The 25279-nt window shown below is 51.5% G+C and overlaps 5 pseudogenes; all 5 read left to right on the forward strand.

The window, feature by feature from the left end:
- Positions 1-3098: 3098 nt before the first annotated feature.
- LOC124719259 lies at positions 3099-3311 on the forward strand (annotated as a pseudogene).
- Positions 3312-6582: 3271 nt separating this feature from the next.
- LOC124720464 lies at positions 6583-6795 on the forward strand (annotated as a pseudogene).
- Positions 6796-10066: 3271 nt separating this feature from the next.
- LOC124720467 lies at positions 10067-10279 on the forward strand (annotated as a pseudogene).
- A 3272-nt stretch (positions 10280-13551) lies between these two features.
- Positions 13552-13764, forward strand: LOC124720474 (annotated as a pseudogene).
- A 3275-nt stretch (positions 13765-17039) lies between these two features.
- On the forward strand, positions 17040-17252 carry LOC124720485 (annotated as a pseudogene).
- The last annotated feature ends 8027 nt before the right edge of the window (positions 17253-25279 follow it).

A 25279-nucleotide genomic window follows, 5' to 3' on the forward strand; every position in this document is an offset into this window, starting at 1 on the left:
GTTAGCCGGACCGCACTTGCAGCCGCATTACGCTAGGCTGGTAAATTATGGGGGCGCAGGACAGTGCCTTCGGATGCCTCGTTAGCGTCTCTTATGGTCTGGTCACAGATAATTTTAATTAAATTGTTTGGAGTTATAACCTTAGCTCCTCGCGAACGTCGTCGTCGTCGCCGCCGCACGCACGCAGAATACGTGTGTACACACGCACACACACATATGCAGTAGGTGGTGGACGACGTAAGCACTCGGCTAGGTGTAGCTCGCGCCAGTATAGCTCGCACCGGCCTGACGCTGCTGTGGGGCGGCCTCACGGCTTCTCCACTGCCCTGGCAGCTAGCGGCGTTCAAATAGGAGTCGCAGTTTACTCCTCGACATGGAGGGTAGTACTGGGCTGTTGACGAGTGCTCTCGTATATTGTCGTTCCTTCCGGCACTTGCTTTTGCGATGTTTTCGACGGTCGCCTGTTGTCATATCAGCCCGCACCACCGTATGTCACTCCCTCATGTGGAACGCACACGCTGCAAGCATTTAGGCCCTGACACTGCGGTTTTTCATCTCTGGCGGTACTCCGCAAGGATACCGCCCTTCGATTGTGCCATTCCAGCACTAATCGAAGTGCTAGGTTTTCCGGCCTGTTAGGAGACCGCTTCTGCAAAATGTGCGAGGAGATTTTTGCTGGTTGCGAGCTACCCGCCGATTTTCTAGCTGCACATATTGGCTTTAATCCAAAGGTCACAGGTCACTGATAGGCTAAAGACGTACGTCCCATCACCGTTCTTAACACTGATTATAAGTTGGTGGCACGAAGTGTGGCTTCACGTCTTAAACAGGGAATGAATAAGGTACTTTGTCCCACTCAATCATGTGGCGTTTCGAATCGAACCACCTTCACCGCTGCTTCTATATACCGTGATGCTGTCTTACTCACCCACCGCCGACGCTCGAACCCCGGCTGCAATTGATCCCTAGATTTCGCCGGTGCCTCCGATAGGGTCTCCCATCCTACCTGCTGGCCGTTATGTAGCGGATGGGTTTCGGGGAGCACTTCATAAGAGTCATCCGGCACTTCTTGGATGGAGCAAATTCCACAATCATTGTGAACGGTTGCAGATCACGACCAATTTCCATCAGACGATCAGTTCGACAAGGGTGTCCCTTGTCAGTGTATTTTATCGCTTTGGCGCTGTACCCCATGCTGCGTGACATCGGACGGATGGTCGATGGTGTTCCTTTCCCAGGCGTCACCTTCCGCAGTGTGGCGTAGGCGGATGGTGTAGGTGTGTTTGTAGCAAACGCCAGGGACATCGATTCGGTTCGCCGAGTCCTCCACGTTTATGAACGAGCATCCGGTGCCATGTTAAAATCCAACAAAATGGTGCTAATCCCACTAGGACCACGATCATTGACCATCGAACGCCCATGCTACCGGATTGTAGGGGAACAACGTATCTTGGGTCTTGAGGTGACTGCCTGTCCACAGCGCATGTTAACACTCACGTGCAGGCGGATTCTCACGCGCATCAGAGGACTTTGCGTGAGTCACACTGATCAACGACTCGACCTCCATCAACGAATCCAACTGATTAATACTTACATCCTATCACGGGCATGGTATGTAGCACAACTCCTTACGCTACCGAAACAAACCAGCAGAGCCATCTCACAAACAGTATATTGCCTATTGTGGCGGCGTGCACTATTCAAAGTTGATGCACAGACTTGTACACTGCCAAAAGTCGATAGTCGCCTTGGACTCATTGACTTTCCCCACAAATGTGCGGCAATCCTGATTCACCGTATCGCCACTTTGCGTGAGATTGACCCAGGTGGGACAACAGCGGTGCTTTTCGACCGTTATCGCCTACAATCGGCGCGTGCACCAGTATGCTTGACACATATTCCATTCCGGATGACGACAGTCAAGGACTATCACCTCAATCAAAGTTACATCCTAGCAGTGGCCACCGACAAGGCACGCACATCGAAGCGCCTTTACTAGGCGCTTCGAGGCCAGCTCACACCACACAAATTGGAGGACAGACGACCGTCGGTCATCTGGCACCACGCTTGGGCTAATATCAACCACCTAGCCCTTCCCACAGAAGTTTCAGCGCTATGGTATCGCGTTGTAAACAATTTGATACCCACTAATCATCGCCTGGCGGCCATCCTCCTATGGCCCTCGGCTGCTTGCGGCCGATGTGGTGACGTAGACACCAGAGAGCATCGTCTCCTATGCCCTCACGTCACAGAAGTGTGGGACCTTGCACGTGTGCTATTAACGCTGATCGGTGGGACTACACTGGACTATGTGTCAGTCGACTGGTTCCTTAACCCTGGTATTCAGACCAACCCCCGAACACGACGTAACGCAATGGTGTGTCTCTTGGGCCAAACCATTTTCACGATCTATGACCTTTGCCTCGCAGATGCTGTCTCTTTCATGGACTACCTTTGGAGCCAGCATCGCCTGGCGGAATCTGACCGGAAATATACCATTACTTTTGCAAGATTTCTTAAAGTTGCAATGGTTCATGGTTATCAAAAGGTGTTCCGGGCTAACTAAGGCACCTCGTATAAGAATTGCCTGAGTGTACCCCTGGATCTTTGTCACTCGGACTTTCAAACTACCCTTGACTTACCCATACCCCAGATTTGATATTGGCCTTCTGGGCATCACTAGAGTAGACTGTTCTGTGATACTGATAATATGGAAATTGGTAACATGCGAATTGTGTGAACCTTGTATGAAAAATTATTGGAAAATTGGAAAACGCATAATCTATCTTAGAGGATTATTACTTTGTTAATTCTATGGGCGATGGGATTATCTCGCCAGTTCGTTTGAGTGTGCTGCGTCGCTGTTTTTTTTTTTTATTTTGCCTTCATTTCTGTCTTTATTTATTTCTTTCTATTTAGTTTTTAAAATCATCACTTGCCTCACACCTGCAGAGGGAGGTGTGTTTCTGAGTAGTGTGTCGTCGCCCCCTGAGGCATAGCAGAGTATGCCTCCGCTTTTATTTTCGGTTTATGGCAATAAGTCTTGCTACTAACAACACCCTGCTTTACGTGCTGCGTCGACACTAGAGGATGGCGGCATTTTTGGAGAGGAAAAGGTAGGGCTATAGGGGAGGTAGGAGGGAAAAAAAGTGTAGTATCTGTTCTTATCAGCTTAATATCTGATACGTCCTGCATCACACGACCACAATATTAAACTCATTTTTGGCTTCTGACGGAGTGCTAGGGGCTTGCTCCACCTCTGTAGCGGGTTGGCCCGGCATTGCAGTACCGCCGGGATCGGCCCACCTAAAATTAATTAAAACACAGCCTGAAATGGGTTAACATTCTGCAGTGATCAGATATTCCGCTGGTAGCAAAACTTGTCGTAGTTGTTGATGTGCCCAGTAGTTAGTTGCTTACACACCACGATTTCTTTTAATTAATTTAAGATTATCTTAAGTAATTTTTTTTTTTTTTTTTTTGCGGTTAGCCGGACCGCACTCGCAGCCGCATTACGCTAGGCTGGTAAATTATGGGGGCGCAGGACAGTGCCTTCGGATGCCTCGTTAGCGTCTCTTATGGTCTGGTCACAGATAATTTTAATTAAATTGTTTGGAGTTATAACCTTAGCTCCTCGCGAACGTCGTCGTCGTCGCCGCCGCACGCACGCAGAATACGTGTGTACACACGCACACACACATATGCAGTAGGTGGTGGACGACGTAAGCACTCGGCTAGGTGTAGCTCGCGCCAGTATAGCTCGCACCGGCCTGACGCTGCTGTGGGGCGGCCTCACGGCTTCTCCACTGCCCTGGCAGCTAGCGGCGTTCAAATAGGAGTCGCAGTTTACTCCTCGACATGGAGGGTAGTACTGGGCTGTTGACGAGTGCTCTCGTATATTGTCGTTCCTTCCGGCACTTGCTTTTGCGATGTTTTCGACGGTCGCCTGTTGCCATATCAGCCCGCACCACCGTATGTCACTCCCTCATGTGGAACGCACACGCTGCAAGCATTTAGGCCCTGACACTGCGGTTTTTCATCTCTGGCGGTACTCCGCAAGGATACCGCCCTTCGATTGTGCCATTCCAGCACTAATCGAAGTGCTAGGTTTTCCGGCCTGTTAGGAGACCGCTTCTGCAAAATGTGCGAGGAGATTTTTGCTGGTTGCGAGCTACCCGCCGATTTTCTAGCTGTACATATTGGCTTTAATCCAAAGGTCACAGGTCACTGATGGGCTAAAGACGTACGTCCCATCACCGTTCTTAACACTGATTATAAGTTGGTGGCACGAAGTGTGGCTTCACGTCTTAAACAGGGAATGAATAAGGTACTTTGTCCCACTCAATAGTGTGGCGTTTCGAATCGAACCACCTTCACCGCTGCTTCTATATACCGTGATGCTGTCTTACTCACCCACCGCCGACGCTCGAACCCCGGCTGCAATTGATCCCTAGATTTCGCCGGTGCCTCCGATAGGGTCTCCCATCCTACCTGCTGGCCGTTATGTAGCGGATGGGTTTCGGGGAGCACTTCATAAGAGTCATCCGGCACTTCTTGGATGGAGCAAATTCCACAATCATTGTGAACGGTTGCAGATCACGACCAATTCCCATCAGACGATCAGTTCGACAAGGGTGTCCCTTGTCAGTGTATTTTATCGCTTTGGCGCTGTACCCCATGCTGCGTGACATCGGACGGATGGTCGATGGTGTTCCTTTCCCAGGCGTCACCTTCCGCAGTGTGGCGTAGGCGGATGGTGTAGGTGTGTTTGTAGCAAACGCCAGGAACATCGTTTCGGTTCGCCGAGTCCTCCACGTTTATGAACGAGCATCCGGTGCCATGTTAAAATCCAACAAAATGGTGCTAATCCCACTAGGACCACGATCATTGACCATCGAACGCCCTTGCTACCGGATTGTAGGGGAACAACGTATCTTGGGTCTTGAGGTGACTGCCTGTCCACAGCGCATGTTAACACTCACGTGCAGGCGGATTCTCACGCGCATCAGAGGACTTTGCGTGAGTCACACTGATCAACGACTCGACCTCCATCAACGAATCCAACTGATTAATACTTACATCCTATCACGGGCATGGTATGTAGCACAACTCCTTACGCTACCGAAACAAACCAGCAGAGCCATCTCACAAACAGTATATTGCCTATTGTGGCGGCGTGCACTATTCAATGTTGATGCACAGACTTGTACACTGCCAAAAGTCGATAGTCGCCTTGGACTCATTGACTTTCCCCACAAATGTGCGGCAATCCTGATTCACCGTATCGCCACTTTGCGTGAGATTGACCCAGGTGGGACAACAGCGGTGCTTTTCGACCGTTATCGCCTACAATCGGCGCGTGCACCAGTATGCTTGACACATATTCCATTCCGGATGACGACAGTCAAGGACTATCACCTCAATCAAAGTTACATCCTAGCAGTGGCCACCGACAAGGCACGCACATCGAAGCGCCTTTACTAGGCGCTTCGAGGCCAGCTCACACCACACAAATTGGAGGACAGACGACCGTCGGTCATCTGGCACCACGCTTGGGCTAATATCAACCACCTAGCCCTTCCCACAGAAGTTTCAGCGCTATGGTATCGCGTTGTAAACAATTTAATACCCACTAATCATCGCCTGGCGGCCATCCTCCTATGGCCCTCGGCTGCTTGCGGCCGATGTGGTGACGTAGACACCAGAGAGCATCGTCTCCTATGCCCTCACGTCACAGAAGTGTGGGACCTTGCACGTGTGCTATTAACGCTGATCGGTGGGACTACACTGGACTATGTGTCAGTCGACTGGTTCCTTAACCCTGGTATTCAGACCAACCCCCGAACACGACGTAACGCAATGGTGTGTCTCTTGGGCCAAAGCATTTTCACGATCTATGACCTTTGCCTCGCAGATGCTGTCTCTTTCATGGACTACCTTTGGAGCCAGCATCGCCTGGCGGAATCTGACCGGAAATATACCATTACTTTTGCAAGATTTCTTAAAGTTGCAATGGTTCATGGTTATCAAAAGGTGTTCCGGGCTAACTAAGGCACCTCGTATAAGAATTGCCTTAGTGTACCCCTGGATCTTTGTCACTCGGACTTTCAAACTACCCTTGACTTACCCATACCCCAGATTTGATATTGGCCTTCTGGGCATCACTAGAGTAGACTGTTCTGTGATACTGATAATATGGAAATTGGTAACATGCGAATTGTGTGAACCTTGTATGAAAAATTATTGGAAAATTGGAAAACGCATAATCTATCTTAGAGGATTATTACTTTGTTAATTCTATGGGCGATGGGATTATCTCGCCAGTTCGTTTGAGTGTGCTGCGTCGCTGTTTTTTTTTTTATTTTGCCTTCATTTCTGTCTTTATTTATTTCTTTCTATTTAGTTTTTAAAATCATCACTTGCCTCACACCTGCAGAGGGAGGTGTGTTTCTGAGTAGTGTGTCGTCGCCCCCTGAGGCATAGCAGAGTATGCCTCCGCTTTTATTTTCGGTTTATGGCAATAAGTCTTGCTACTAACAACACCCTGCTTTACGTGCTGCGTCGACACTAGAGGATGGCGGCATTTTTGGAGAGGAAAAGGTAGGGCTATAGGGGAGGTAGGAGGGAAAAAAAGTGTAGTATCTGTTCTTATCAGCTTAATATCTGATACGTCCTGCATCACACGACCAGAATATTAAACTCATTTTTGGCTTCTGACGGAGTGCTAGGGGCTTGCTCCACCTCTGTAGCGGGTTGGCCCGGCATTGCAGTACCGCCGGGATCGGCCCACCTAAAATTAATTAAAACACAGCCTGAAATGGGTTAACATTCTGCAGTGATCAGATATTCCGCTGGTAGCAAAACTTGTCGTAGTTGTTGATGTGCCCAGTAGTTAGTTGCTTACACACCACGATTTCTTTTAATTAATTTAAGATTATCTTAAGTAATTTTTTTTTTTTTTTTTTTTGCTGTTAGCCGGACCGCACTTGCAGCCGCATTACGCTAGGCTGGTAATTTATGGGGGCACAGGACAGTGCCTTCGGATGCCTCGTTAGCGTCTCTTATGGTCTGGTCACAGATAATTTTAATTAAATTGTTTGGAGTTATAACCTTAGCTCCTCGCGAACGTCGTCGTCGTCGCCGCCGCACGCACGCAGAATACGTGTGTACACACGCACACACACATATGCAGTAGGTGGTGGACGACGTAAGCACTCGGCTAGGTGTAGCTCGCGCCAGTATAGCTCGCACCGGCCTGACGCTGCTGTGGGGCGGCCTCACGGCTTCTCCACTGCCCTGGCAGCTAGCGGCGTTCAAATAGGAGTCGCAGTTTACTCCTCGACATGGAGGGTAGTACTGGGCTGTTGACGAGTGCTCTCGTATATTGTCGTTCCTTCCGGCACTTGCTTTTGCGATGTTTTCGACGGTCGCCTGTTGCCATATCAGCCCGCACCACCGTATGTCACTCCCTCATGTGGAACGCACACGCTGCAAGCATTTAGGCCCTGACACTGCGGTTTTTCATCTCTGGCGGTTCTCCGCAAGGATACCGCCCTTCGATTGTGCCATTCCAGCACTAATCGAAGTGCTAGGTTTTCCGGCCTGTTAGGAGACCGCTTCTGCAAAATGTGCGAGGAGATTTTTGCTGGTTGCGAGCTACCCGCCGATTTTCTAGCTGTACATATTGGCTTTAATCCAAAGGTCACAGGTCACTGATGGGCTAAAGACGTACGTCCCATCACCGTTCTTAACACTGATTATAAGTTGGTGGCACGAAGTGTGGCTTCACGTCTTAAACAGGGAATGAATAAGGTACTTTGTCCCACACAATCATGTGGCGTTTCGAATCGAACCACCTTCACCGCTGCTTCTATATACCGTGATGCTGTCTTACTCACCCACCGCCGACGCTCGAACCCCGGCTGCAATTGATCCCTAGATTTCGCCGGTGCCTCCGATAGGGTCTCCCATCCTACCTGCTGGCCGTTATGTAGCGGATGGGTTTCGGGGAGCACTTCATAAGAGTCATCCGGCACTTCTTGGATGGAGCAAATTCCACAATCATTGTGAACGGTTGCAGATCACGACCAATTCCCATCAGACGATCAGTTCGACAAGGGTGTCCCTTGTCAGTGTATTTTATCGCTTTGGCGCTGTACCCCATGCTGCGTGACATTGGACGGATGGTCGATGGTGTTCCTTTCCCAGGCGTCACCTTCCGCAGTGTGGCGTAGGCGGATGGTGTAGGTGTGTTTGTAGCAAATGCCAGGAACATCGATTCGGTTCGCCGAGTCCTCCACGTTTATGAACGAGCATCCGGTGCCATGTTAAAATCCAACAAAATGGTGCTAATCCCACTAGGACCACGATCATTGACCATCGAACGCCCTTGCTACCGGATTGTAGGGGAACAACGTATCTTGGGTCTTGAGGTGACTGCCTGTCCACAGCGCATGTTAACACTCACGTGCAGGCGGATTCTCACGCGCATCAGAGGACTTTGCGTGAGTCACACTGATCAACGACTCGACCTCCATCAACGAATCCAACTGATTAATACTTACATCCTATCACGGGCATGGTATGTAGCACAACTCCTTACGCTACCGAAACAAACCAGCAGAGCCATCTCACAAACAGTATATTGCCTATTGTGGCGGCGTGCACTATTCAATGTTGATGCACAGACTTGTACACTGCCAAAAGTCGACAGTCGCCTTGGACTCATTGACTTTCCCCACAAATGTGCGGCAATCCTGATTCACCGTATCGCCACTTTGCGTGAGATTGACCCAGGTGGGACAACAGCGGTGCTTTTCGACCGTTATCGCCTACAATCGGCGCGTGCACCAGTATGCTTGACACATATTCCATTCCGGATGACGACAGTCAAGGACTATCACCTCAATCAAAGTTACATCCTAGCAGTGGCCACCGACAAGGCACGCACATCGAAGCGCCTTTACTAGGCGCTTCGAGGCCAGCTCACACCACACAAATTGGAGGACAGACGACCGTCGGTCATCTGGCACCACGCTTGGGCTAATATCAACCACCTAGCCCTTCCCACAGAAGTTTCAGCGCTATGGTATCGCGTTGTAAACAATTTAATACCCACTAATCATCGCCTGGCGGCCATCCTCCTATGGCCCTCGGCTGCTTGCGGCCGATGTGGTGACGTAGACACCAGAGAGCATCGTCTCCTATGCCCTCACGTCACAGAAGTGTGGGACCTTGCACGTGTGCTATTAACGCTGATCGGTGGGACTACACTGGACTATGTGTCAGTCGACTGGTTCCTTAACCCTGGTGTTCAGACCAACCCCCGAACACGACGTAACGCAATGGTGTGTCTCTTGGGCCAAAGCATTTTCACGATCTATGACCTTTGCCTCGCAGATGCTGTCTCTTTCATGGACTACCTTTGGAGCCAGCATCGCCTGGCGGAATCTGACCGGAAATATACCATTACTTTTGCAAGATTTCTTAAAGTTGCAATGGTTCATGGTTATCAAAAGGTGTTCCGGGCTAACTAAGGCACCTCGTATAAGAATTGCCTGAGTGTACCCCTGGATCTTTGTCACTCGGACTTTCAAACTACCCTTGACTTACCCATACCCCAGATTTGATATTGGCCTTCTGGGCATCACTAGAGTAGACTGTTCTGTGATACTGATAATATGGAAATTGGTAACATGCGAATTGTGTGAACCTTGTATGAAAAATTATTGGAAAATTGGAAAACGCATAATCTATCTTAGAGGATTATTACTTTGTTAATTCTATGGGCGATGGGATTATCTCGCCAGTTCGTTTGAGTGTGCTGCGTCGCTGTTTTTTTTTTATTTTGCCTTCATTTCTGTCTTTATTTATTTCTTTCTATTTAGTTTTTAAAATCATCACTTGCCTCACACCTGCAGAGGGAGGTGTGTTTCTGAGTAGTGTGTCGTCGCCCCCTGAGGCATAGCAGAGTATGCCTCCGCTTTTATTTTCGGTTTATGGCAATAAGTCTTGCTACTAACAACACCCTGCTTTACGTGCTGCGTCGACACTAGAGGATGGCGGCATTTTTGGAGAGGAAAAGGTAGGGCTATAGGGGAGGTAGGAGGGAAAAAAAGTGTAGTATCTGTTCTTATCAGCTTAATATCTGATACGTCCTGCATCACACGACCAGAATATTAAACTCATTTTTGGCTTCTGACGGAGTGCTAGGGGCTTGCTCCACCTCTGTAGCGGGTTGGCCCGGCATTGCAGTACCGCCGGGATCGGCCCACCTAAAATTAATTAAAACACAGCCTGAAATGGGTTAACATTCTGCAGTGATCAGATATTCCGCTGGTAGCAAAACTTGTCGTAGTTGTTGATGTGCCCAGTAGTTAGTTGCTTACACACCACGATTTCTTTTAATTAATTTAAGATTATCTTAAGTAATTTTTTTTTTTTTTTTTTTTTGCGGTTAGCCGGACCGCACTTGCAGCCGCATTACGCTAGGCTGGTAATTTATGGGGGCACAGGACAGTGCCTTCGGATGCCTCGTTAGCGTCTCTTATGGTCTGGTCACAGATAATTTTAATTAAATTGTTTGGAGTTATAACCTTAGCTCCTCGCGAACGTCGTCGTCGTCGCCGCCGCACGCACGCAGAATACGTGTGTACACACGCACACACACATATGCAGTAGGTGGTGGACGACGTAAGCACTCGGCTAGGTGTAGCTCGCGCCAGTATAGCTCGCACCGGCCTGACGCTGCTGTGGGGCGGCCTCACGGCTTCTCCACTGCCCTGGCAGCTAGCGGCGTTCAAATAGGAGTCGCAGTTTACTCCTCGACATGGAGGGTAGTACTGGGCTGTTGACGAGTGCTCTCGTATATTGTCGTTCCTTCCGGCACTTGCTTTTGCGATGTTTTCGACGGTCGCCTGTTGCCATATCAGCCCGCACCACCGTATGTCACTCCCTCATGTGGAACGCACACGCTGCAAGCATTTAGGCCCTGACACTGCGGTTTTTCATCTCTGGCGGTACTCCGCAAGGATACCGCCCTTCGATTGTGCCATTCCAGCACTAATCGAAGTGCTAGGTTTTCCGGCCTGTTAGGAGACCGCTTCTGCAAAATGTGCGAGGAGATTTTTGCTGGTTGCGAGCTACCCGCCGATTTTCTAGCTGTACATATTGGCTTTAATCCAAAGGTCACAGGTCACTGATGGGCTAAAGACGTACGTCCCATCACCGTTCTTAACACTGATTATAAGTTGGTGGCACGAAGTGTGGCTTCACGTCTTAAACAGGGAATGAATAAGGTACTTTGTCCCACACAATCATGTGGCGTTTCGAATCGAACCACCTTCACCGCTGCTTCTATATACCGTGATGCTGTCTTACTCACCCACCGCCGACGCTCGAACCCCGGCTGCAATTGATCCCTAGATTTCGCCGGTGCCTCCGATAGGGTCTCCCATCCTACCTGCTGGCCGTTATGTAGCGGATGGGTTTCGGGGAGCACTTCATAAGAGTCATCCGGCACTTCTTGGATGGAGCAAATTCCACAATCATTGTGAACGGTTGCAGATCACGACCAATTCCCATCAGACGATCAGTTCGACAAGGGTGTCCCTTGTCAGTGTATTTTATCGCTTTGGCGCTGTACCCCATGCTGCGTGACATTGGACGGATGGTCGATGGTGTTCCTTTCCCAGGCGTCACCTTCCGCAGTGTGGCGTAGGCGGATGGTGTAGGTGTGTTTGTAGCAAATGCCAGGAACATCGATTCGGTTCGCCGAGTCCTCCACGTTTATGAACGAGCATCCGGTGCCATGTTAAAATCCAACAAAATGGTGCTAATCCCACTAGGACCACGATCATTGACCATCGAACGCCCTTGCTACCGGATTGTAGGGGAACAACGTATCTTGGGTCTTGAGGTGACTGCCTGTCCACAGCGCATGTTAACACTCACGTGCAGGCGGATTCTCACGCGCATCAGAGGACTTTGCGTGAGTCACACTGATCAACGACTCGACCTCCATCAACGAATCCAACTGATTAATACTTACATCCTATCACGGGCATGGTATGTAGCACAACTCCTTACGCTACCGAAACAAACCAGCAGAGCCATCTCACAAACAGTATATTGCCTATTGTGGCGGCGTGCACTATTCAATGTTGATGCACAGACTTGTACACTGCCAAAAGTCGACAGTCGCCTTGGACTCATTGACTTTCCCCACAAATGTGCGGCAATCCTGATTCACCGTATCGCCACTTTGCGTGAGATTGACCCAGGTGGGACAACAGCGGTGCTTTTCGACCGTTATCGCCTACAATCGGCGCGTGCACCAGTATGCTTGACACATATTCCATTCCGGATGACGACAGTCAAGGACTATCACCTCAATCAAAGTTACATCCTAGCAGTGGCCACCGACAAGGCACGCACATCGAAGCGCCTTTACTAGGCGCTTCGAGGCCAGCTCACACCACACAAATTGGAGGACAGACGACCGTCGGTCATCTGGCACCACGCTTGGGCTAATATCAACCACCTAGCCCTTCCCACAGAAGTTTCAGCGCTATGGTATCGCGTTGTAAACAATTTAATACCCACTAATCATCGCCTGGCGGCCATCCTCCTATGGCCCTCGGCTGCTTGCGGCCGATGTGGTGACGTAGACACCAGAGAGCATCGTCTCCTATGCCCTCACGTCACAGAAGTGTGGGACCTTGCACGTGTGCTATTAACGCTGATCGGTGGGACTACACTGGACTATGTGTCAGTCGACTGGTTCCTTAACCCTGGTGTTCAGACCAACCCCCGAACACGACGTAACGCAATGGTGTGTCTCTTGGGCCAAAGCATTTTCACGATCTATGACCTTTGCCTCGCAGATGCTGTCTCTTTCATGGACTACCTTTGGAGCCAGCATCGCCTGGCGGAATCTGACCGGAAATATACCATTACTTTTGCAAGATTTCTTAAAGTTGCAATGGTTCATGGTTATCAAAAGGTGTTCCGGGCTAACTAAGGCACCTCGTATAAGAATTGCCTGAGTGTACCCCTGGATCTTTGTCACTCGGACTTTCAAACTACCCTTGACTTACCCATACCCCAGATTTGATATTGGCCTTCTGGGCATCACTAGAGTAGACTGTTCTGTGATACTGATAATATGGAAATTGGTAACATGCGAATTGTGTGAACCTTGTATGAAAAATTATTGGAAAATTGGAAAACGCATAATCTATCTTAGAGGATTATTACTTTGTTAATTCTATGGGCGATGGGATTATCTCGCCAGTTCGTTTGAGTGTGCTGCGTCGCTGTTTTTTTTTTATTTTGCCTTCATTTCTGTCTTTATTTATTTCTTTCTATTTAGTTTTTAAAATCATCACTTGCCTCACACCTGCAGAGGGAGGTGTGTTTCTGAGTAGTGTGTCGTCGCCCCCTGAGGCATAGCAGAGTATGCCTCCGCTTTTATTTTCGGTTTATGGCAATAAGTCTTGCTACTAACAACACCCTGCTTTACGTGCTGCGTCGACACTAGAGGATGGCGGCATTTTTGGAGAGGAAAAGGTAGGGCTATAGGGGAGGTAGGAGGGAAAAAAAGTGTAGTATCTGTTCTTATCAGCTTAATATCTGATACGTCCTGCATCACACGACCAGAATATTAAACTCATTTTTGGCTTCTGACGGAGTGCTAGGGGCTTGCTCCACCTCTGTAGCGGGTTGGCCCGGCATTGCAGTACCGCCGGGATCGGCCCACCTAAAATTAATTAAAACACAGCCTGAAATGGGTTAACATTCTGCAGTGATCAGATATTCCGCTGGTAGCAAAACTTGTCGTAGTTGTTGATGTGCCCAGTAGTTAGTTGCTTACACACCACGATTTCTTTTAATTAATTTAAGATTATCTTAAGTAATTTTTTTTTTTTTTTTTTTTTTTTGCGGTTAGCCGGACCGCACTTGCAGCCGCATTACGCTAGGCTGGTAATTTATGGGGGCACAGGACAGTGCCTTCGGATGCCTCGTTAGCGTCTCTTATGGTCTGGTCACAGATAATTTTAATTAAATTGTTTGGAGTTATAACCTTAGCTCCTCGCGAACGTCGTCGTCGTCGCCGCCGCACGCACGCAGAATACGTGTGTACACACGCACACACACATATGCAGTAGGTGGTGGACGACGTAAGCACTCGGCTAGGTGTAGCTCGCGCCAGTATAGCTCGCACCGGCCTGACGCTGCTGTGGGGCGGCCTCACGGCTTCTCCACTGCCCTGGCAGCTAGCGGCGTTCAAATAGGAGTCGCAGTTTACTCCTCGACATGGAGGGTAGTACTGGGCTGTTGACGAGTGCTCTCGTATATTGTCGTTCCTTCCGGCACTTGCTTTTGCGATGTTTTCGACGGTCGCCTGTTGCCATATCAGCCCGCACCACCGTATGTCACTCCCTCATGTGGAACGCACACGCTGCAAGCATTTAGGCCCTGACACTGCGGTTTTTCATCTCTGGCGGTACTCCGCAAGGATACCGCCCTTCGATTGTGCCATTCCAGCACTAATCGAAGTGCTAGGTTTTCCGGCCTGTTAGGAGACCGCTTCTGCAAAATGTGCGAGGAGATTTTTGCTGGTTGCGAGCTACCCGCCGATTTTCTAGCTGTACATATTGGCTTTAATCCAAAGGTCACAGGTCACTGATGGGCTAAAGACGTACGTCCCATCACCGTTCTTAACACTGATTATAAGTTGGTGGCACGAAGTGTGGCTTCACGTCTTAAACAGGGAATGAATAAGGTACTTTGTCCCACTCAATCATGTGGCGTTTCGAATCGAACCACCTTCACCGCTGCTTCTATATACCGTGATGCTGTCTTACTCACCCACCGCCGACGCTCGAACCCCGGCTGCAATTGATCCCTAGATTTCGCCGGTGCCTCCGATAGGGTCTCCCATCCTACCTGCTGGCCGTTATGTAGCGGATGGGTTTCGGGGAGCACTTCATAAGAGTCATCCGGCACTTCTTGGATGGAGCAAATTCCACAATCATTGTGAACGGTTGCAGATCACGACCAATTCCCATCAGACGATCAGTTCGACAAGGGTGTCCTTTGTCAGTGTATTTTATCGCTTTGGCGCTGTACCCCATGCTGCGTGACATCGGACGGATGGTCGATGGTGTTCCTTTCCCAGGCGTCACCTTCCGCAGTGTGGCGTAGGCGGATGGTGTAGGTGTGTTTGTAGCAAACGCCAGGAACATCGATTCGGTTCGCCGAGTCCTCCACGTTTATGAACGAGCATCCGGTGCCATGTTAAAATCCAACAAAATGGTGCTAATCCCACTAGGACCACGATCATTGACCATCGAACGCCCTTGCTACCGGATTGTAGGGGAACAACGTATCTTGGGTCTTGAGGTGACTGCCTGTCCACAGCGCATGTTAACACTCACGTGCAGGCGGATTCTCACGCGCATCAGAGGACTTTGCGTGAGTCACACTGATCAACGACTCGACCTCCATCAACGAATCCAACTGATTAATACTTACATCCTATCACGGGCATGGTATGTAGCACAACTCCTTACGCTACCGAAACAAACCAGCAGAGCCATCTCACAAACAGTATATTGCCTATTGTGGCGGCGTGCACTATTCAATGTTGATGCACAGACTTGTACACTGCCAAAAGTCGATAGTCGCCTTGGACTCATTGACTTTCCCCACAAATGTGCGGCAATCCTGATTCACCGTATCGCCACTTTGCGTGAGATTGACCCAGGTGGGACAACAGCGGTGCTTTTCGACCGTTATCGCCTACAATCGGCGCGTGCACCAGTATGCTTGACACATATTCCATTCCGGATGACGACAGTCAAGGACTATCACCTCAATCAAAGTTACATCCTAGCAGTGGCCACCGACAAGGCACGCACATCGAAGCGCCTTTACTAGGCGCTTCGAGGCCAGCTCACACCACACAAATTGGAGGACAGACGACCGTCGGTCATCTGGCACCACGCTTGGGCTAATATCAACCACCTAGCCCTTCCCACAGAAGTTTCAGCGCTATGGTATCGCGTTGTAAACAATTTAATACCCACTAATCATCGCCTGGCGGCCATCCTCCTATGGCCCTCGGCTGCTTGCGGCCGATGTGGTGACGTAGACACCAGAGAGCATCGTCTCCTATGCCCTCACGTCACAGAAGTGTGGGACCTTGCACGTGTGCTATTAACGCTGATCGGTGGGACTACACTGGACTATGTGTCAGTCGACTGGTTCCTTAACCCTGGTATTCAGACCAACCCCCGAACACGACGTAACGCAATGGTGTGTCTCTTGGGCCAAACCATTTTCACGATCTATGACCTTTGCCTTGCAGATGCTGTCTCTTTCATGGACTACCTTTGGAGCCAGCATCGCCTGGCGGAATCTGACCGGAAATATACCATTACTTTTGCAAGATTTCTTAAAGTTGCAATGGTTCATGGTTATCAAAAGGTGTTCCGGGCTAACTAAGGCACCTCGTATAAGAATTGCCTGAGTGTACCCCTGGATCTTTGTCACTCGGACTTTCAAACTACCCTTGACTTACCCATACCCCAGATTTGATATTGGCCTTCTGGGCATCACTAGAGTAGACTGTTCTGTGATACTGATAATATGGAAATTGGTAACATGCGAATTGTGTGAACCTTGTATGAAAAATTATTGGAAAATTGGAAAACGCATAATCTATCTTAGAGGATTATTACTTTGTTAATTCTATGGGCGATGGGATTATCTCGCCAGTTCGTTTGAGTGTGCTGCGTCGCTGTTTTTTTTCTATTTTGCCTTCATTTCTGTCTTTATTTATTTCTTTCTATTTAGTTTTTAAAATCATCACTTGCCTCACACCTGCAGAGGGAGGTGTGTTTCTGAGTAGTGTGTCGTCGCCCCCTGAGGCATAGCAGAGTATGCCTCCGCTTTTATTTTCGGTTTATGGCAATAAGTCTTGCTACTAACAACACCCTGCTTTACGTGCTGCGTCGACACTAGAGGATGGCGGCATTTTTGGAGAGGAAAAGGTAGGGCTATAGGGGAGGTAGGAGGGAAAAAAAGTGTAGTATCTGTTCTTATCAGCTTAATATCTGATACGTCCTGCATCACACGACCAGAATATTAAACTCATTTTTGGCTTCTGACGGAGTGCTAGGGGCTTGCTCCACCTCTGTAGCGGGTTGGCCCGGCATTGCAGTACCGCCGGGATCGGCCCACCTAAAATTAATTAAAACACAGCCTGAAATGGGTTAACATTCTGCAGTGATCAGATATTCCGCTGGTAGCAAAACTTGTCGTAGTTGTTGATGTGCCCAGTAGTTAGTTGCTTACACACCACGATTTCTTTTAATTAATTTAAGATTATCTTAAGTAATTTTTTTTTTTTTTTTTTTTTTTTGCGGTTAGCCGGACCGCACTTGCAGCCGCATTACGCTAGGCTGGTAATTTATGGGGGCACAGGACAGTGCCTTCGGATGCCTCGTTAGCGTCTCTTATGGTCTGGTCACAGATAATTTTAATTAAATTGTTTGGAGTTATAACCTTAGCTCCTCGCGAACGTCGTCGTCGTCGCCGCCGCACGCACGCAGAATACGTGTGTACAACCCCCTGCGGGTTCGGGGGTAAGAATAGGCCCGCGGTATTCCTGCCTGTCGTAAGAGGCGACTAAAAGGAGTCTCAAACGTTTCAGCCTTCTGTGATGGTCCCCTCTTGGGTTTGACCTCCTTTTTTCTTCCAAATTTCCGTCGTCAGTGCGTGCCATTTGGGGAAGGACGCCTTACGTGGTGTTTTTGTATTGGTCCATCATGCTCCACCAGCTTGCATGTTACGTATTGTCGTGGGGGGGGGACTACGCCCAACATCTTCTGGGTGGTCTCCTCCTCGCCTTGTGCGCACTCTTCTTCTTAGCGCCTACGACAACTGTGGACCCTTTAAACACCTAAAATCCAGCACGGTAGCCAGTCCGTTGTGGTGGGGTCGTCATGTACCCTCTTGGTGGTAGCCCCCTGACCACGCAGGGATCGCACTACAGATGCCTGAGCTGTTTCCTCCCCATGCATGCCAAGGAGTATGTGCCCATCTTGTCTGGGGCACGGGGACTCCGGGCAACGGGATATCGGCCAGGTACCCGTTGCTTTGGCTGGGTGGCGCCCTTGGGGAGAGCCCTCGTTCGGAGTAGGTGGCATCTGGGCGGATGTGGCGCAATGAAGCGCAATAAATCACATCAAGCTGGTGGTCGCACGGCCACCAGCGTCTCTAAGCGAGGTAGAGTCGACTTCGATGCTGCGCAGTATGACCCTCAGACGTTCCCCTCGTTGGCTGCGCCATGGGAGGGACGCCGATCTAGTGCCAAGCGGGAGCCTTACGTACCGCAATACCTTGTCTGCAGCAGGACTGATGGTGACTCCTTTCTTCCGACGAAGCCTATGTTTTTTGTGGAACACCTGGAGGATAAGTTTGGGGAAGTGGCGGGGTTGTCAAAAATGAGGAATGGGTCCATCCTCCTCAAGACGTCCTCCCCAGCCCAGTCACGAGCGTTGCTCTTGTGTGATAAGCTGGGTGACGTCCCTGTTACCGTCACTCCCCACAGTAGCTTAAATATGGTCCAGGGGATTATTTACCATCGTGACCTCTTGTTGCAATCCGATGACGAGCTGAGAGCCGACTTGGAACGACGTGGTGTGCATTTTGTCCGTCGTGTCCATCGAGGACCCAAGACAAACAGGGTGGCCACCGGTGCCTTTATCTTGGCCTTTGAGGGTGATGTCTTGCCCGAGAAGGTCAAGGTGATGGTTTACCGTTGCGACGTCAAGCCATACGTGCCTCCCCCGATGCGGTGCTTCCAGTGCTGGAAGTTTGGGCATATGTCCTCCCGTTGCCCATCCAGCGCTACATGTCGAGATTGCGGACGCCCCTCTCATCCTGATTCTCCATGTGCACCTCCGCCTGTATGTGTTAACTGTGGGGAGCACCACTCTCCATGCTCGCCGGATTGCCCCGTTCTTCATAAGGAGCGGAAGATCATGGAATTTAAGACCCTGGACCGGCTTACTTATCGAGAGGCTAAACAGAAATATGAAAGGTTGTACCCTGCTTCCCTTCGAACATCTTATGCTGCAGCCACGTTATCGTCGCCCGCACGGGCGACGGTTGTCGCTTCATCTGTGCCGCCTTCAGTGGGCCCTCGGGGCCATGTATCTCTGTCTGCCCCCCTCGTGCCGGGGGCAAGCCTTCCTCTCTTGCCCCCTTAGCAGTTGGGGGCAAACCCTCTTCTGTCGCTCCCCCCAAGCTTACTTCAGGAGTGACATCTGCTCCACAACCGGGAGGCTCGATTCCTCCCCCTCCTTCTCCGGCGGCGTTGCCTCCGCCGGTTCCTCTCTCGCGGAAGGGGTCCCTCGGGGCTCTCCCTTCCTCCGTTTCTTCTCCTTCCCAGCCAGATGTCAGCCAGTGGCTGAAGGTTCCGCCACCTGCTGGTCGTAGGGCTTCTGCGTCGTCGTCAGCCTCCGACGCTCCTTCAGAGAAGCTCTCCCAGCCCTCTCACCCTAAGGGCAGACGCGAGAAGAAGGAACGGAATGTGTCCAAGAAGAAGGACGTTCCGGCGGTTTCAGCACCGCCTGCTGTACATAGTCCTGGCTCCGGGGATGAGGTGGAGATCCTCGCCTCTGCCGCGGATCTCGCCCTCACGGAACCCTTGGGGGCCTCTCCTATGGACTCAGCTGACTCTCCCCCAGTGGCGGCGGTTGGCTCTGAAGCGCTGTCTGCCTCTTAGTCGCATTCACGCCGTCCCAGTCCCTTCCTGCTTCCATTCTCCAATGGAACTGCGGCGGTTATTTCCGCCACCTGCCAGAGCTCCGGATGCTTCTGAGTGATTCCCCTGTTCTCTGCATTGCTCTGCAGGAAACTTGGTTTCCTGCACTGCGGACCCCCGCCCTTCACGGTTATCGGGGATACTATAAGAACCGTGCTGCCTGTCAACGAGCGTCAGGTGGGGTTTGCCTCTTTGTTCACCACTCTGTCTGTAGCTCGCCAGTACACCTTCAGACGCCTTTAGAGGCAGTTGCTGCCAGGGTTGAGCTCTCGCCGGCTATTACTGTATGCTCTGTTTACATTCCTCCGGATGGGGAGCTCCCCCGCCATGTCTTGGCTGCGCTGCTGGCTCAACTCCCGCCACCATTGCTGCTTCTGGGCGATTTCAATGCCCACAATCCTCTATGGGGTGGGACTGTCTCCGATGATCGCGGTCGGGCCGTGGAGCATGTGTTGGCTCAGCTCGACCTTAGCCTCTTGAACACCGGTGCTCCCACACATTTCAGTGTGGCCCATGGCTCGTTCTCGGCCATCGATCTCTCTATTTGCAGCCCTGGACTTGTCCCATCCCTCCACTGGAGGGTGCATCCTGACCTGTGTGGCAGTGACCATTTTCCCATCTATTTGTCACTGCCACAGTGTCATTCTTCTGGGCGCTTGCCCCGCTGGGCTCTCCACAGGGCTGACTGGCCGGCTTTTACTTCCGCTGTAACCATTGCGTCTCCCCCACAGGGTGACATTGACGAGGTGGTCCGTGTTTTCACCACGTCCATCATTTCGGCGGCCGAGGCTGCAATCCCCCGTTCCTCTGGCCTCCCTCGGCGGAAGGCTGTCCCCTGGTGGTCGCCAGAGATTGCTGAGGCTATTCGCGACCGTAGGCGGGCTCTCCAGCGTCATAGGCGGCACCCGTCTCTGGAGACCCTCATCGCCTTTAAGAGGCTCCGTGCCTTCGCCCGTCGTCTTATTGCACGGCGTAAGCAGGAGTGCTGGGAGAGGTACGTCTCCTCCCTGGGCTCCCGTGTCTCGTCCTCGCACGTGTGGTCCCGGATCCGGCGGATTTATGGCTCCCAGACCCCTATGGGTGTCCCTGGGCTCTCCTTGGACGGCGCTGTCTGCACGGACGCTGCCGCCATTGCTGAACGGCTAGCCGCGCACTTTGCTCAGAGCTCTGCGACTGCCTCCTATCCCCCCGCCTTTCGCTCTCTAAAGGAGCGAGCCGAGCGGCCGCCGTTCTCATTCCACACGCGTCGTTCTGAAACATACAATGCTCCTTTCAGCGAGAGGGAATTCCTCGCCGCCCTCGCCGATTGCCCTGATACAGCACCAGGCCCAGACAGCATCCACGCGCAGATGCTGAAGCATCTCTCCAGGGACTGCCAGAGACACATTCTCGCGATATTTAATCGTATTTGGAGCGAAGGCGTGTTCCCGTCGCAATGGCGGGAGGGCGTTATTGTCCCCATCTTGAAACCCGGTGCGGACCCACTGGCGGTGGACAGCTATCGTCCCATTACCCTCACCAACGTTTTGTGCAAATTGCTCGAACGTATGGTGGGGCGGCGTTTGTGTTGGGTCCTTGAGTCGCGCGGTCTCCTCGCTCCATCCCAGGGTGGCTTCCGTCGGGGCCGGTCTGCAGTGGACAATTTGGTGCGGCTGGAATCTGCTGTCCGTACGGCTTTTGCCCGACGTCAGCATCTTGTTGCTGTATTTTTCGATCTGCGGAAGGCGTATGACACCACATGGAGGCATCACATCCTCGCCACGCTGCATGGGTGGGGTCTTCGTGGTCGGCTCCCGACTTTTCTTCAAAGCTTTTTATTGCGCCGCTCTTTCCGGGTGCAAGTCGGTGCCACCTCTAGTTCCTCTTATATACAGGAAAATGGGGTCCCGCAGGGCTCGGTGTTGAGCGTCTCGTTATTTCTAGTGGCCATTAATGGTCTGGCTGCAGCAGTGGGGTCGTCGGTGTCTCCTTCGTTGTATGCCGACGACTTCTGCATCTCCTTTAGCTCCACGACTACGGGAGTCGCCGAACGCAGGCTGCAAGTCGCCATTCGCAAGGCAGCATCATGGGCTCTGACTCATGGTTTTCAGTTCTCTGCTGCCAAGACTCGGGTTATGCACTTCTGCAGGCGTCGGACAGTCCACCCTCATCCTGAACTTTACCTCGATGGCCACCTGCTTGAAGTGGTGGACACTTGCCGCTTCTTGGGAATCGTGTTTGATGCCCGGCTCACATGGGGTCCTCATATTACTCAGCTGAAGCAAAACTGCTGGCGGCACCTCAACGCCCTCCGCTGCCTTAGCCACACATCTTGGGGTGCGGATCGCTGCATGCTGCTGCGCTTGTACAGAGCCCTTGTGCAGTCTCGGCTTGATTATGGGTGCCTGGCCTATGGGTCTGCGTCACCCTCAGTGTTGCAGTTGTTAGACCCCATACACCACTGTGGGGTTCGGCTTGCAACTGGCGCTTTTCGCACTAGTCCCGTGGATAGTCTACTGGTGGAGGCCGGGGTTCCCCCGCTGCGGATTCGCCGCCATCGTCTGCTCGCCGACTATGCTGTCCACGTACATTGCTCGCCAGGCCATCCCAATCGTCGCCTGCTTTTCCCTGCCTTGGTCCACCACCTGCCCGACCGGCGACCTCGGTCTGGGCTTTCCGTAGCTGTCCGTGTCCAGTCCCTGCTGTCAGAACTGGGGTCATTCCCTCTTCTGCCTCCCTTCCGGGTCCGTACACCTATGCCTCCCTGGTGTTTGTCCCGGCCGTCCGTCCATCTGGATTTGGCACAGGGACCTAAGGACTCGGTTCCGCCTGTGGCCCTCCGTCGCCGTTTTCTTGCGCTCCTCGACTCATTTCCGGGCTGTGAGCCTGTCTACACTGATGGTTCCCTGGTTGATGGTCGCACTGCCTACGCTTTTGCTCACGCTGCCCATGTTGAGCAACGCTCCTTGCCGGCTGGCAGCAGTATTTTTACTGCAGAGCTGGTGGCCATCTTGCGAGCTCTTGAGCATATGCGTTCCTGCTCAGATGCGTCCGTCGTCCTCTGCAGTGACTCCCTGAGCAGCCTCCAGGCCATCGACCGCTGCTATCCCTCCTCTCCTCTGGTGTCCTCCATTCAGGAGACTGTTTCCGCCATTGCCCGTTCTGGTCGTTCGGTGGTCCTGGTTTGGACGCCCGGTCATGTTGGCATCCCAGGGAACGAACGTGTAGACAGGCTGGCCAAAGGGGCGATCGACGCCCTGGCTTTGGAGATCGGCCTTACGGCTCGCGACCAGCAGATGGTGTTGCGCCGTAAGCTGATTGGGATGTGGGCTGCTGAGTGGGGTGGCATGACAGCCCCGAATAAACTGCGGGCTGTCAAGGAGACGACCGCCGTGTGGCGTTCCTCCCTGCGGGCTTCTCGCAGGGACTCGGTAGTCCTGTGTCGGCTGCGCATCGGCCATACGTACCTGACGCACGGCCATCTCTTGCGTCAGGAGGATCCCCCCCTGTGTCAGTGTGGGTCCCGGCTGACGGTCGGCCACATTTTGCTGGAGTGTCTTCGACTGCGCACACTCCGGCAATCTTTTAATCTCCCGGGCACTTTGGCTTTGGTTTTATCTGACGATGCCTCCAGGGCTGATGACGTTTTAAATTTTATCCGTGGTAGTCCGTTTTATGGTTCGATTTAGGGAGGTCCTGCACCTTTCCCTTTCTGTGTCTTTTGTCCTTGTGTCTGTTGCTGTTCTGGTGTGCCGTGAGATGGTTGACTCTTTCCCATTTTTGTTGTCGTGGTCAGTCAACCAGTCTCCGGCCATCTTCCTTTCTTCTGTTTCTTTCTGTCTGGTGTGCCTCTGTCCTGTTCTTGTTTGTAGTGTTTGTTGCTGCATTTGTGTTCTTTTAGCGCCTGGGGGGACGTCTCCTCCCCCTTTGGCTTTTACCTGCTCCGTCGATTTTGGGCTCGCCTGATTTTGGAATGGGGGACTGATGACCTTCGCTGTTTAGTCCCCCTTAAACATCACAACAACCAACAACCAACGTGTGTACACACGCACACACACATATGCAGTAGGTGGTGGACGACGTAAGCACTCGGCTAGGTGTAGCTCGCGCCAGTATAGCTCGCACCGGCCTGACGCTGCTGTGGGGCGGCCTCACGGCTTCTCCACTGCCCTGGCAGCTAGCGGCGTTCAAATAGGAGTCGCAGTTTACTCCTCGACATGGAGGGTAGTACTGGGCTGTTGACGAGTGCTCTCGTATATTGTCGTTCCTTCCGGCACTTGCTTTTGCGATGTTTTCGACGGTCGCCTGTTGCCATATCAGCCCGCACCACCGTATGTCACTCCCTCATGTGGAACGCACACGCTGCAAGCATTTAGGGCCTGACACTGCGGTTTTTCATCTCTGGCGGTACTCCGCAAGGATACCGCCCTTCGATTGTGCCATTCCAGCACTAATCGAAGTGCTAGGTTTTCCGGCCTGTTAGGAGACCGCTTCTGCAAAATGTGCGAGGAGATTTTTGCTGGTTGCGAGCTACCCGCCGATTTTCTAGCTGTACGTATTGGCTTTAATCCAAAGGTCACAGGTCACTGATGGGCTAAAGACGTACGTCCCATCACCGTTCTTAACACTGATTATAAGTTGGTGGCACGAAGTGTGGCTTCACGTCTTAAACAGGGAATGAATAAGGTACTTTGTCCCACTCAATCATGTGGCGTTTCGAATCGAACCACCTTCACCGCTGCTTCTATATACCGTGATGCTGTGTTACTCACTCACCGCCGACGCTCGAACCCCGGCTGCAATTGATCCCTAGATTTCGCCGGTGCCTCCGATAGGGTCTCCCATCCTACCTGCTGGCCGTTATGTAGCGGATGGGTTTCGGGGAGCACTTCATAAGAGTCATCCGGCACTTCTTGGATGGAGCAAATTCCACAATCATTGTGAACGATTGCAGATCACGACCAATTCCCATCAGACGATCAGTTCGACAAGGGTGTCCCTTGTCAGTGTATTTTATCGCTTTGGCGCTGTACCCCATGCTGCGTGACATCGGACGGATGGTCGATGGTGTTCCTTTCCCAGGCGTCACCTTCCGCAGTGTGGCGTAGGCGGATGGTGTAGGTGTGTTTGTAGCAAACGCCAGGGACATCGATTCGGTTCGCCGAGTCCTCCACGTTTATGAACGAGCATCCGGTGCCATGTTAAAATCCAACAAAATGGTGCTAATCCCACTAGGACCACGATCATTGACCATCGAACGCCCATGCTACCGGATTGTAGGGGAACAACGTATCTTGGGTCTTGAGGTGACTGCCTGTCCACAGCGCATGTTAACACTCACGTGCAGGCGGATTCTCACGCGCATCAGAGGACTTTGCGTGAGTCACACTGATCAACGACTCGACCTCCATCAACGAATCCAACTGATTAATACTTACATCCTATCACGGGCATGGTATGTAG

This window comes from Schistocerca piceifrons, chromosome 1, assembly GCF_021461385.2.
Source record: "Schistocerca piceifrons isolate TAMUIC-IGC-003096 chromosome 1, iqSchPice1.1, whole genome shotgun sequence".
NCBI lineage: Eukaryota > Metazoa > Arthropoda > Insecta > Orthoptera > Acrididae > Schistocerca > Schistocerca piceifrons.